This window comes from Chlorocebus sabaeus, chromosome 10 (assembly GCF_047675955.1).
Source record: "Chlorocebus sabaeus isolate Y175 chromosome 10, mChlSab1.0.hap1, whole genome shotgun sequence".
Lineage (NCBI taxonomy): Eukaryota > Metazoa > Chordata > Mammalia > Primates > Cercopithecidae > Chlorocebus > Chlorocebus sabaeus.
Genome location: NC_132913.1, coordinates 4,028,527 through 4,040,862, shown reverse-complemented (window position 1 = coordinate 4,040,862; position 12,336 = coordinate 4,028,527). Strand labels below are relative to the sequence as shown.

Here is a 12,336-nt window from a genome sequence, read left to right as displayed (position 1 = left end):
CCATTCAGCAATCATCAATAGAAATAATCAAGTAATAATTCAACCAAGAAAAATCAACGAATGCTAAAACTAGTGGATGAAAAGTGTGATGAGGAATGAGTTACTCAATTTTAACATACCATCTCCAAAAAATAATCATTTCCACACATTTTTCAAAGGAAAAAAAAGAGTACCTTTTTTAGTGTAGAAACCCAGCAGACAAAAAAAGAAAAAAAAAAAAAAGCTTAGTCAAGTGATCCACGTTAAGATCACCAGTAACAGGCAAATTAAAATCATGTACCTAACTGGCCTGACTTCCTCAATTTTTAAAAATTAAAAAAAAGTGCCACCTGGTAAGATACACTGAGAATACCACATCACCTCTGTGATATTGCTGCCAAAAACTGATAACCTGAATTGATTCATAGGGAAGCATTAGACAAATACCAATTGAGGAACAGTCTAAGAATCAACTGCTCTGTAAACCTCAAAACTGTCGAGATCATGGAAGTCAAGGAAACGTTATGGCTGTTCTGGATTGAAATGCATCAAAAAGACACAACAACTAAATGCAAATTATAATCCTGATTGAATTATTTTCCTAAAATGAGCATTATTGGGACTACTGGCAAAACTTGAATGGTTTCTGTGGATTAGATGATATAATTCTATCAGGGTTAACCTCCTGATTTTGACAGTTGGATTCTGGATATGTAGGAAAATGTCCTTATTGATAGCAATTACAAACTAAAATGTTCAGGGGTGATGGAGTCTCATGTTAGCAAGTTACTCTCAAATAATCAAAACAAATTTCTTTATACTTGTTTTGCAACTTCTGGAACTTAAAATTATTTCAGAAGAAAAAAATTTAAAAAACAATATATTTTTAAAAAATCTATTCTTCTCTAGTCTTCTCTATCAAGAAGCATCTCTATTTTTCCAATTGCTCAAAACAAAAATTTTGGGATAGCTTGGATTCCTCCCATGCTCTCACCTTATATTCCAATCCACCAGCAAATCCCATTAGCTTTTCCTTAAAATATGTATCACTACTCCAAGCCATAATCATCTCTTGCATGGATTACTGAAATAGTTTCATATCTGATGAACTTGATTTTACTCCAAACTCTAATATAACTCATTTTCCATACAGCAATAAGGATTATCCTTTTAAAAAGTAAGAGAATGTTAATGCTCTCTGTCAGAAAGTACTGGTAGTTTCTTGTAACACTTTGAATAAATTCCAAAGTCCCTGCCATGGCTTACTTCATATAATCTTGACTTCCCTACTTCTTGTTTTTTTATTTTCTTTTTTGAGACAGGGTCTTGCTTTGTCACCCAGGCTGGAATGCAGTGGCACAATCACGGCTCACTGCAGCCTTGACCTCCTGGGCTCAAGTGATACTCCCACCTCAGCCCCCCAAGTGCTGGTACTATAGTTACCCACCACCATAGACAGCTCATTTTTGTATTTTCTGTAGAGACAGGGTTTTGCTATGTTGCCCAGGTTGGTCTTGAACTTTTGGGCTCAAGCAATCCACCTGCCTTGGCCTCCTAAAGTGCTGGGATTATAGGCGTGAGCCACCATGCCCAGCCAACTTCCCTACTTCTTGATGTCATATTCTACTATAGCAAAGGTTATACTACAGAACGCTGCTGCTTCCACCAAGACTAACACAATGGATGATGCCATCCCCACCACTACAAAAAACAAACAACCAACAACAGCAAAAAAGAAGGCTGTTTAAGTACTGGTAGGCTAAAAACATAAATATCCATTACAGCTTCCATGGCAATGCACTCTCACGATTCTCCATTCTCCACCCCACTTCCCACATCTCACCTGAGTGGGCTTCAGAATCTCTTTTTCCTTGCCTGGCTAGTAAATGCTTGGGCCATTTGAAGTTTCATTCTTGCACTACTGCTCTTTTCATTCTATTGAGTCTGTTGAAGAAATATCACCTATAAACTAACCCTCAAATCTGTATCTCCAATCTAGACAGAGCTAAGCTTCAAATTCCCAATTACATAAAACTATTTGTTAGATATTTTAATCCTTGGCCACATGCTTAGGATGGCAAAGCAGTAAGTTAAAATAGAGTACATGATGACTACCTCAAGTCTTCAGAATGATTATAAGATAAAAGCAAATCCCTCATTTGGTAACCCCTTGGATTTATTACACATAGCCAAATATACCTCCTGATTTAGTGAGATAATTGAGGTAAGGATCTGGCAAGGACTCTCTGATTTTGTCTCTTTCACATACAAATTTCATCATGATTGTCAGACTGTCAGACTGGAAAACCTCAAAATTCACAGGACACTGGGTAGTGTACTCACAAAGGTGTGGTCTCAAAAGTAGAAAAAATTTATGCTAAACTAAATGCTGCTCTGGTTCTACCTAATGAAACTTAAGAGCAAGACGCAAAGGATCTGTTTCCAAGTAATTCAACTGCCTCCCAAAACATGTAAGAATGCAAAAATGTCCAGTGCCCAACAAGGTAGAACCCATAATACATGGTATTGAATCAAAAAGTACCACATATGAAGAGAGGCAGGAAAATGTGAGCCAGTCAACTAATAATAACAGACCCAGATAAGACACAAATGATAGAATCAGTACAACTGTCACAGCTATATTCCGTATGTTCAGGCAGATAGACAGAAGATGTTTTGTACAGGCATGGAAGATGTTTTTTAAATGAAATTTTTACAGATAAAAAAATACAATGCCTAAGATGAAAATTACACTGAATGAAATAAACAACAGTAAATCAGATATTGGAGAACAAAGATTAGTAAACACAATAATAAAAATGACAAAAAATCAAACAAATAAACAACTACAAAAAAAATGAACAGAGCCTAAGTGGGCATTAAGACAAGCTGAAAGGAACCCAATATACATTCAGCTGAAGTCCCCAAATGACAGCAGGGTAAGATAGAATATATACTTGAAGAAATGCCATAACTGTTTGAAATTTGACAGAAACTATAAACCCAAAGATCCAAAACTCTCTATGAACCCAAGGCACAAAAAACTTGAAAAACACTTTACCAAGGTACATCACAAACTGCTGAAAAGACAATAGCAATAGGATGACAACAGACTTTCTCATCAGGAGTAATGCAAGCCAGAAGACAGAAATCATCATCATTAAAGGTATACCTCAGAGATACTGCAGGTTCAGTTACAGATGATGGCAATAAGCAAACATCATGATAAAGTGAATTTTGTTTCCCAATGCGTATAAAAGTTATGTTTACAATAATGTGCAGTCTGTTAAGTGTGCAATGGCATTATGTCTAAAAAAACCAATGTACATACCTTAATTAAAAATTACTTATTGCTAAAAGAATGCTAAAGAACATCTGAGCCTTCAGAGTTGTAATCTTTCTGCCACTAGAGGGCCTCCATGTTGATGGCTCCTGACTGATAAGGGTGGTGGTGGTTGCTGAAGGTTGGGGTGACTAAGGCAATTTCTTAAAATAAGACAACAGTGAAGTTTGCTGTGTTAATTGACTCTTCTTCACATGAAAGATTTTGTTCTAGCATTCGATGCTGTTTGACAACATTTTACCCACCACAGAACCTTTTTCAAAATTGGAATCAATCTTCTCAAACCCTTTATCAACTGAGTTGCTTATTGCTGCTTTACCAACTAAGTTTATGTAACATTCTAAATCTTTTGTTGTCATTTCAACCATGTTCACAGCATCTTCACCAGGAGTAGATTCCACCTCAAGAAGTCACTTTGTTTGCTTACCCATAAGTAGCAACTTCGCATGCACTCCAGTTTTATGAGATTGCAGCAATTCAGTCACATCTTCAGGCTCCACTTGTAATTCTAGCTCTTTTTCTGTTTCTGCCAAATCTGTAGCTCCTCCCTCCACTGAAGTCTTGAACCCCTTCAAAGTTGTCTATGAGGGCTGGAATGAGCTTCTTTCAAACTCCTGTTAACGATAATTTTTTGACCTCCTCCCATGAATCACCAATGTTCTTAATGGCACCTAGAATGATGAATCCTTTCCAGAAGGTTTTTGTTGCAGGAAGTCAGGGACCCCGAACAGAGGGACCGGCTGAAGCCGCGGCAGAAGAACATAAATTGTGAAGATTTCATGGACATTTATTAGTTCCCCAAATTAATACTTATATAATTTCTTACGCCTGTCTTTACCGTAATCTCTGCACATAAATTGTGAAGATTTCATGGACACTTATCACTTCCCCAATCGATACCCTTGTGATTTCCTATGCCTGTCTTTACTTTAATCTCTTAACCCCGTCATCTTCTTTGTAAGCTGAGGAGGATATATGTCGCCTCAGGACCCTGTGATGATTGTGTCAACTGCACAAATCGTTTGTAGAGCATGTGTGTTTGAACAATATGAAATCTGGACATCTTGAAAAAACAGGATAACAGCAATGTTCAGGGAACACCAGAGATAAGACTTCTGACCACCGGTGAGCCAGACGGAACAGAGCCATATTTCTCCTCTTTCAAAAGCAAATAGGAGAAATATCACTGAATTCTTTTTCTCTGCAAGAAACATCCCTGAGGAAGAAAATGAGCCCTGAAGGTAGGCCTATAAACGGCCCCGTTAGAAGCATGCATCTTTTATGGTCCAAGCCAAAGGGATGAAATAAGCCCTGGTCTCCTGTAGGCTCCTGGGCGTTATTAGGATGAGGAAATTCCCACCTAATAAATTTTGGTCAGACAGGTTATCTGCTCTCAAACCCTGTTTCCTGATAAGATGTTATCAACAACAATGCATGCCCGAAACTTCATTAGCAATTTTAATTTCGCCTCATCCAGTGGGTCCTGTGATCTCGCCCTGCCTCCATTTATTTGGTTTGTGATATTTTATTGATTTGTGAAGTATGTGATCTCTGTGATCAACACCCTATTCATGCACTCCCTCCCCTTTTGAAAATCGCTAATAAAAACTTGCTGGTTTTACGGCTCGAGGAACATCACGGATCCTGCCTACATGTGATGTCTCCCCCGACACCCAGCTTTAAATTTCTCTCTCTTGTGCTCATTCCCTTTATTTCTCAAACCAGCCGAGACACTTAGCAAATAGAAAGAACCCACAGAACCACTGGGAGCGGGTCCTCCCGATAGCTTTTCAGTTTACTTTTTTCCGATAGATCAGAAGAATCTGATCACAGCTATAGCCTTACAAAATGCATTTCTTGGCCGGGCGCGATGGCTCAAGCCTGTAATCCCAGCACTTTGGGAGGCCGAGACGGGTGGATCACGAGGTCAGGAGATCAAGACCATCCTGGCTAACACGGTGAAACCCCGTCTCTACTAAAAAATCCAAAAAACTAGCTGGGCGAGGTGGCGGGCGCCTGTAGTCCCAGCTACTGGGGAGGCTGAGGCAGGAGAATGGCCTAAACCTGGGAGGCGGAGCTTGCAGTGAGCTGAGATCCAGCCACTGTACCCCAGCCTGGGGCAACAGAGCGAGACTCCGTCTCAAAAAAAAAAAAAAAAACAAACAAAAAAAATGCATTTCTTTTTCTTTTTTTAGTTTCGCAGTGCATATAAAGCTATGTTTACAATATACTGTAGTCTATTAAGTGTGCAATGGCATTATGTCTAAAAAATGTATAAACCTTAATTTTAAAATTATTTATGGCTAAAAAAAATGCTAAAGAACATGTGAGCCTGGCTGAGGCTAATTTTTTATTAGTCTAACTTTTTATTTTTAGTTTTAAAGACAGCATATCACTGTTGCTCAGGCTGGTTGCAAACTCTTGGCCTCAGGTGATCCTCCCACTTTGGCCTCTCAAAGTGTTGGGATTACAGGCGTGTCATTTTTCAATCATGGTGTTGGGAAAATTGGACTATCACGTGCAGATGAATGAAACTGAGTCATTATGTCTCACCGTATACAAAACTTAACTCCAGATGGATTAAGAACCTAAATGTGGCCGGGCGCGGTGGCTCACGCCTGTAATCCCAGCACTCTGGGAGGTTGAGGCGGGCGGATCATGAGGTCAGGAGATCAAGACCATCCTGGCGAACACGGTGAAACCCCCGTCTCTACTAAAAATACAAAAATAATTTGCCGGGCGTGGTGGCGGGCACCTGTAGTCCCAGTTTCTCGGGAGGCTGAGGCAGGAGAATGGCGTGAACACGGGAGGCGGCGGAGCTTGGAGTAAGCTGAGATCGCGCCACCGCACTCCAGCCTGGGCGACAGAGCGAGACTCCATCTCAGGAAAAAAAAAAAAAAAAAAAAAAAGAACCTAAATGTAAGGTGTGAAATTATCAAATTACTAAAAGAAAACCTAGGGAAAATTCTTTTGGACATTGGTCTAGGCAAATAATTTGTGACTAAAACCTCAAAAGCATAGGCAACAAAAACAAAAATAGAGGAATGGGACTCAGTTGAACTAAAAAGCTTCTACACAAAAGAAATAATCGACATAGTAAACAGACAACGTACAGAGTAGGGAAAAATATTAGCAAACTATACATCCAATGGGGACTAATATCCAGAACCCAAAAGGAATTCAGAAAACTTCACACACACACAAATAATAATCCCATTAAAACATGGGCAAAGGACGTGAACAGACATTTTTCAAAAGAAGTTTGACAAAAGAACGGCAAGATCTTTAACTGAAAGACTAGAAAACAATGCTAAGAGAAATCAAAGACCTATAAATTGAACAAAATGCCATGTTCATGGATCAGAAGACTCAGTGTTGTTACAATGGTAATTCACTCCATATTGATAAACAGATTCAATGAAATCTCAAATACTCCTGGCAGGCAATACTGTGAAAACTGAAAAGCTGATTGTAAAATTTACATTGACAGTCTGGACAACATAGCAAGAACTCATATCGACAAAAAAATTAAAATTAAAAAATATACTGATATTGAAATCAATATTTTGTACATGACAACATGGTGGCATATTCCTGTAGTCCCAATTACTCAGGAAGCTGAAGCAGGAGGACCCCTGAGCCCAGGAGTTCGAGGCTGCAGTGAGCAAAGATCGCGCCACTGCACACCAGGCTGGGCGAGGGAGGGAGACCCTCCTGAATATAGAAGAATAGAACAGGACAGAATAAGAAATGTGAAGGACCTAGAAATTCTAAAACAAGTTTGAAAAAGAAGAAAGAGAACTTAAATTATGTAACTTCAAGACTTGTTATAAAGCTATAATAATCAAGACAGTGTGTTATTGGCATACAGGTAGATAAATGGTTAATGAAACGGATTATCTAGAAACAGACCCATATATACATGGCCAGTTAATGTTTTTAAAGGGCTATGGCTATTCAATGGCAAAAGGATCTTTTCTATACATTGTGGTACAACAGCTCAATAACTCAGCTCTTACCTCATCACATACAAAAACTAACTCAGAATAGATCATGAACCTACATATAAGGGCTAAAACTATAAAACTTGTAGAAAAAAATATGATGATCTTGACTTTGGCAAAGATTTCTTTGCATTTTTTAATGGTGTCTTTCGAAGAGCAAAAAGTACAGTACTTATCTTAAAAGAATAAAATGCATTGAACTTCAAAAATATGTTTACCCTTCAAAAAATACCATTAAAAAAATAAAAACACAAGCCACAGACTAGGAGAAAACATGTACTAAACACACACCTGACAAAATATTTGTATCTAGAATGTGTAAAGTACTCTTACAACCCAACAAAAAAAGACAAACAAACAAACATAACAGTAGGACACACACTTCACCAAAAAGACATAAGGACGGCAAATTAAGCCATGCTCAGTAAGATAGGATGCTCAATATCATAAGTCATCATGAAAATGCAAATCGAAACCACAAGATTACAAAAGACTAGCCATCCAAAGTGTCGGCAAGGATACCGTGCAACTAAAATGCTCAGGCACTACTGTTGAGAATGTCAAATGGTACAACCGCTTTGGAAAACAGTTTGGCAGTTTCTTACAAAACTAAACGTACTCTTACCATATGAACCAGTAATCATGCTTGATATTTACCAAAATGAGTAAAAAACTTGTATGTACACAAAAACCTGTGCATGAGTTTTATTAGCAGCTTTATTCATAATTGCCAAAACTTGGAAACAAGATGTCCTTAAGAAAGTGAGCAGAGAAAGTGTGGTATATCCATATGACAGAATATTAAGAACTATCAAGTCACAGAAAAGACATAAAGGAATCTTTAATGCTTATTACTAAGTGAAAGAATCCAATCTGAGGCTGGGCACAGTAGCTTACACCTGTAATCCCAGCATTTTGGGAGGCCAAGGCAGGCAGATCACCAGCCTGGCCAATACGACAAAACCTGTCTTTACTAAAAATATAGTTCCAGCTACTTGGGTGGCTGAGACAGAAGAATCACCTGAACCTGGGAAGCAGAGGTTGCAGTGAGCCAAGATTCCACCACTGCACTCCAGCCTGTCTTTAAAAAAAAAAAAAAAAAAAAAAAAAGTCTACGTACTATTGATTCCAACTATATAACACTTCAGAAAAGGCAAAACTATGGAGACAGTAAAAAGATCAGTGGCTGCCAGGCATTCAGGAGGAGGGGAACAGGGATGAACAGGTGGACCACAGAGGATTTTTTAGGGCAGTGAAATCCTTCTGTATGATATTGTAATAGCAGATATACATCATTATACTTCATCTGTCAAAACCCACAGAAGGTACAACAGAGTTAATTACAATGTAAGCTATGGACTTTAGTTTACAATAATGCCTCATTATTGGCTCATCACCAATTAACAAATGTATGACACTCATGCAAGATGTTAATAACGGGAAACTAGGAGGGGAGTTACAAGGCTGACAGTATATATGAGAACTCCCTACTTTCCACTCAATTTTTCCATAAACCTAAAACTGCTCAAAAAAATAAACTTCCCTTCTTTTCACTTTCAAAAAGAGAAAGAAACAAAACTAGACTTGAAAAGACTGGTCATCTGAAGTGTTGGCAAGGATGCTGTACAACTAAAACATCATACACTGCTTGGTGAGTGTCAAGTGGTACAATCACTTTAGAAATGTTTGGTAATTTTTTACAAAGGTAAACATACAGCTACTGACATGGTTTAAATCTGTGTCTCCACCGAAATCTCATGTTGAAATGTAAGCCCCAATATGCTGCAGCCTGGTGAGAGGTGACTGAATCATGCGGGTGGTTTCTAATGGTTTAGCACCATCCCTCTAGTGCTGTTCTCCTGAGAGTGTTCCTGAGATCTGGATAGGTAAGGGGCACCACCCCGTCTCTCTTCCTCCCGCTCTGGCCATGTGAAGTGCTGGCTCCCCCTTCACCTTCCACCATGATTTTGGTTTCCTGAGGCCTCCTCAGAAGCTGAGCAGATGCCAAAATCATGCTTCCTATAAAGTCTGCAGAAACCGTGAGCCAATTAAACCTCTTTTCTTTACAAATTATCTAGTCGCAGGTATTTCTTTACAGCAGTGTGAAAATGGACTGATACACCTACCATATGACCCACCCATTCATGCCTAGGTATTTACTCAAGAAAAAGAAAGCATACGTCCACATGAATATACTAGTACACAAATATTCTTAGCAGATTTATTTGTAATAGCACAAAAGTGGAAAGCCAAATGTCCATCACCAGGTAAATGGTTAAAGAAATTGTGGTACAGCCATACAGTGGAATAAACAATATTCAGTAATAAACAGAAATAAACTATTGATACATGCAATAATATGGATGAATCTCAAAAATAATTATGCTGAAAGAAGCCAGACTCTTCCCCACTTCAAAAACAGTGCACATATACACTGCATGACCCCATTTATATACAATTCTAGAAAAGACAAACTAATTTATGGTAACAGAAAGCAGACCACTGGTGTAAAAAGAAAAAAAAAAAAAAAAAATAGATCATTGGTTATCTAGGAACAATGGATAGAGGCAACATAGTGATTAATTACAAAACAGACTGAACAAACTTTCAGAGATGATGAATATGTTCGCTATCCTAACTACCAAAACTAGAGGTGACAGTTTGACAGTTATATACATATGTCAAAATTTACTATAATTATATACTTCAGATGTGCAGTTTATTGTATGTTAATTATCTCAATCAACTTATTTTTTTAAATGATTCTGTAACGCTACTACCTCTGCAACTCTGATCATTGATTTTAGGCCAATTTATGAATCATACCACGAATCTCATTACCCTGCAGACATCTTTGCTTTCAATTTTTAAAAACAGTATTACTTAAACCGGTGATTCCTTTATTTGCCAGACTGTAAATGAACTGACTTTTTAAAAAATAAAGTCAAATCTGTCATCATTGGTTACATATATCCTAATTGCAAGTATTCAAAAGTTCTGAAGATAATTTCAAAGAAGTATTTGCCACATAACATTGGTCACCTCTGAGAAACACTGGGTGATTGCAGGTAAAAGGAAGAGAGGAGAGGGTTCTGAGACCTTTCACTGTGTATCTTTTCAAACATTTTGAACTTTGTACCTTATTATTTACTCAAAACCTTATAAAATTCAAATTTAGGCCGGGCGCAGTGGCTCAAGCCTGTAATCCCAGCACTCTGGGAGGCCAAGGTGGGCGGATCACAAGGTCAGGAGATCGAGACCATCCTGGCTAACATGGTAAAACCCCATCTCTACTAAAAATACAAAAAATTAGCTGGGCAAGGTGGCGGGCACCTGTAGTCCCAGCTACTCAGGAGGCTGAGGCAGGAGAATCTCTTGAACCTGGGAGGCAGAGGTTGCAGTGCGTGGAGATTGCACCACTGCGCTCCAGCCTGGGCAACAGACAGAGCGAGACTCCGTCTCAAAAAAAAACCAAAAATCAAATTTAAAGGGAATTTTAAAAGTGTTCTCCCAACATTTTAAAGTAATATAAGAGCAACAATATAGAGCCTCCTAGAATGAATAAAGGAAATAATACTTCCATAGATGCAATAAATTTGGTTACGTTTTAATAACTTAACAGCCATACCACATATGTAATCTCAAATTGGTTGAATGATCACACGCCACATAAAGTGGCAGTCATCTGTAAACAGGCCTGCACATCCTCAGAAAGGCAGAGAAAAATCTAATTTTCATCTAGTGGTCCCTGTGGTCCTAGTAATTATCACATTTGGGATGTATTTGCTTCCTTTCTCTTATCAAGTTTTTAAAGGTCTTTTAGTTGATCAAATGTTTTATCATTTCTTGCATATTTCAAAAGACTGTGTAGTTTATCTGGCAAATAAATTTGAGTTTTTAATATTTCCTTAGGACACAAAGTATTGTTGCAGAATGTTTTAGAGTCACACAGGGACCTGGGTTCAAAACTTAGCGGTAGTTACAGGTGACTCTCAGCTATTACAAACCCATGTCCTTGTTTGTGAAATGAAAATAGAAGAGACTATCTGACAGGTTTGCTTTAAGTGCTGAATAAGATAATATATAACACCTAACATCTTATTTAACAGATGTCAGCTTTCTTCTCTTCCTCCAAACAGTCGGAGTTAAAGGCAATATTCAACTCTAAGCAGCAGACTGATTTTTCTCCTCTTTAAGGTATTACACAGACAACATATTTGTAATTTTTAACAGATCCCTTCTTACTCATCCATACTTTCTCTCTCAATGGGTCACGTTACCTACAAAAATAAAGACAGCAAGGAGAGCTCAGACGTTGGAACCAGACTGCTTGGGACTGAAATCGGCATTTGCCGCTTACCAGGTGTGTGACCTCGGGCAAATGACTTAATCTTTCTTTGCCTTGATTTCCTTACTTGTAATATGGAGATTTATGGCATAATAGCATCTCAAGATTGCTATGGAAGTTAAACGTTTAAGTTTTTTTTTTTTTATGAATAATGCAACAGTGAATATTCTTTTTTTTTCCTTTTTTTTAATTATTATTATACTTTAAGTTCTAGGGTACATGTGCATAACGTGTAGGTTTGTTACATATGTATACTTGTGCCATGCTGCTGTGCTGCACCCATCAACTCATCAGCACCCATCAACTCGTCATTTACATCAGGTATAACTCCCAATGCAATCCCTCCCCCCCCCCCGCCCCCCGCCCCATGATAGGCCCCGATGTGTGATGTTCCCCTTCCCGAGTCCAAGTGATCTCATTGTTCAGTTCCCACCTATGAGTGAGAACATGCAGTGTTTGGTTTTCTGTTCTTGTGATAGTTTGCTAAGAATGATGGTTTCCAGCTGCATCCATGTCCCTACAAAGGACACAAACTCATCCTTTTTATGGCTGCATAGTATTCCATGGTGTATACTGGTACCAAAACAGAGATACAGACCAATGGAACAGAACAGAGTCCTCAGAAATAATACCACACATCTACAGCCATCTGATCTTTGACA

At 38.4% G+C, this 12,336-nt stretch overlaps 1 protein-coding gene across 1 annotated transcript in view; it reads right to left on the bottom strand.

Moving 5' to 3' along the window:
- MAP3K2 (mitogen-activated protein kinase kinase kinase 2) overlaps positions 1-12,336 on the bottom strand; it is a 90,603-nt gene that overhangs the window by 49,610 nt on the left and 28,657 nt on the right. The gene's annotated exons all lie outside the window — the stretch shown is intronic.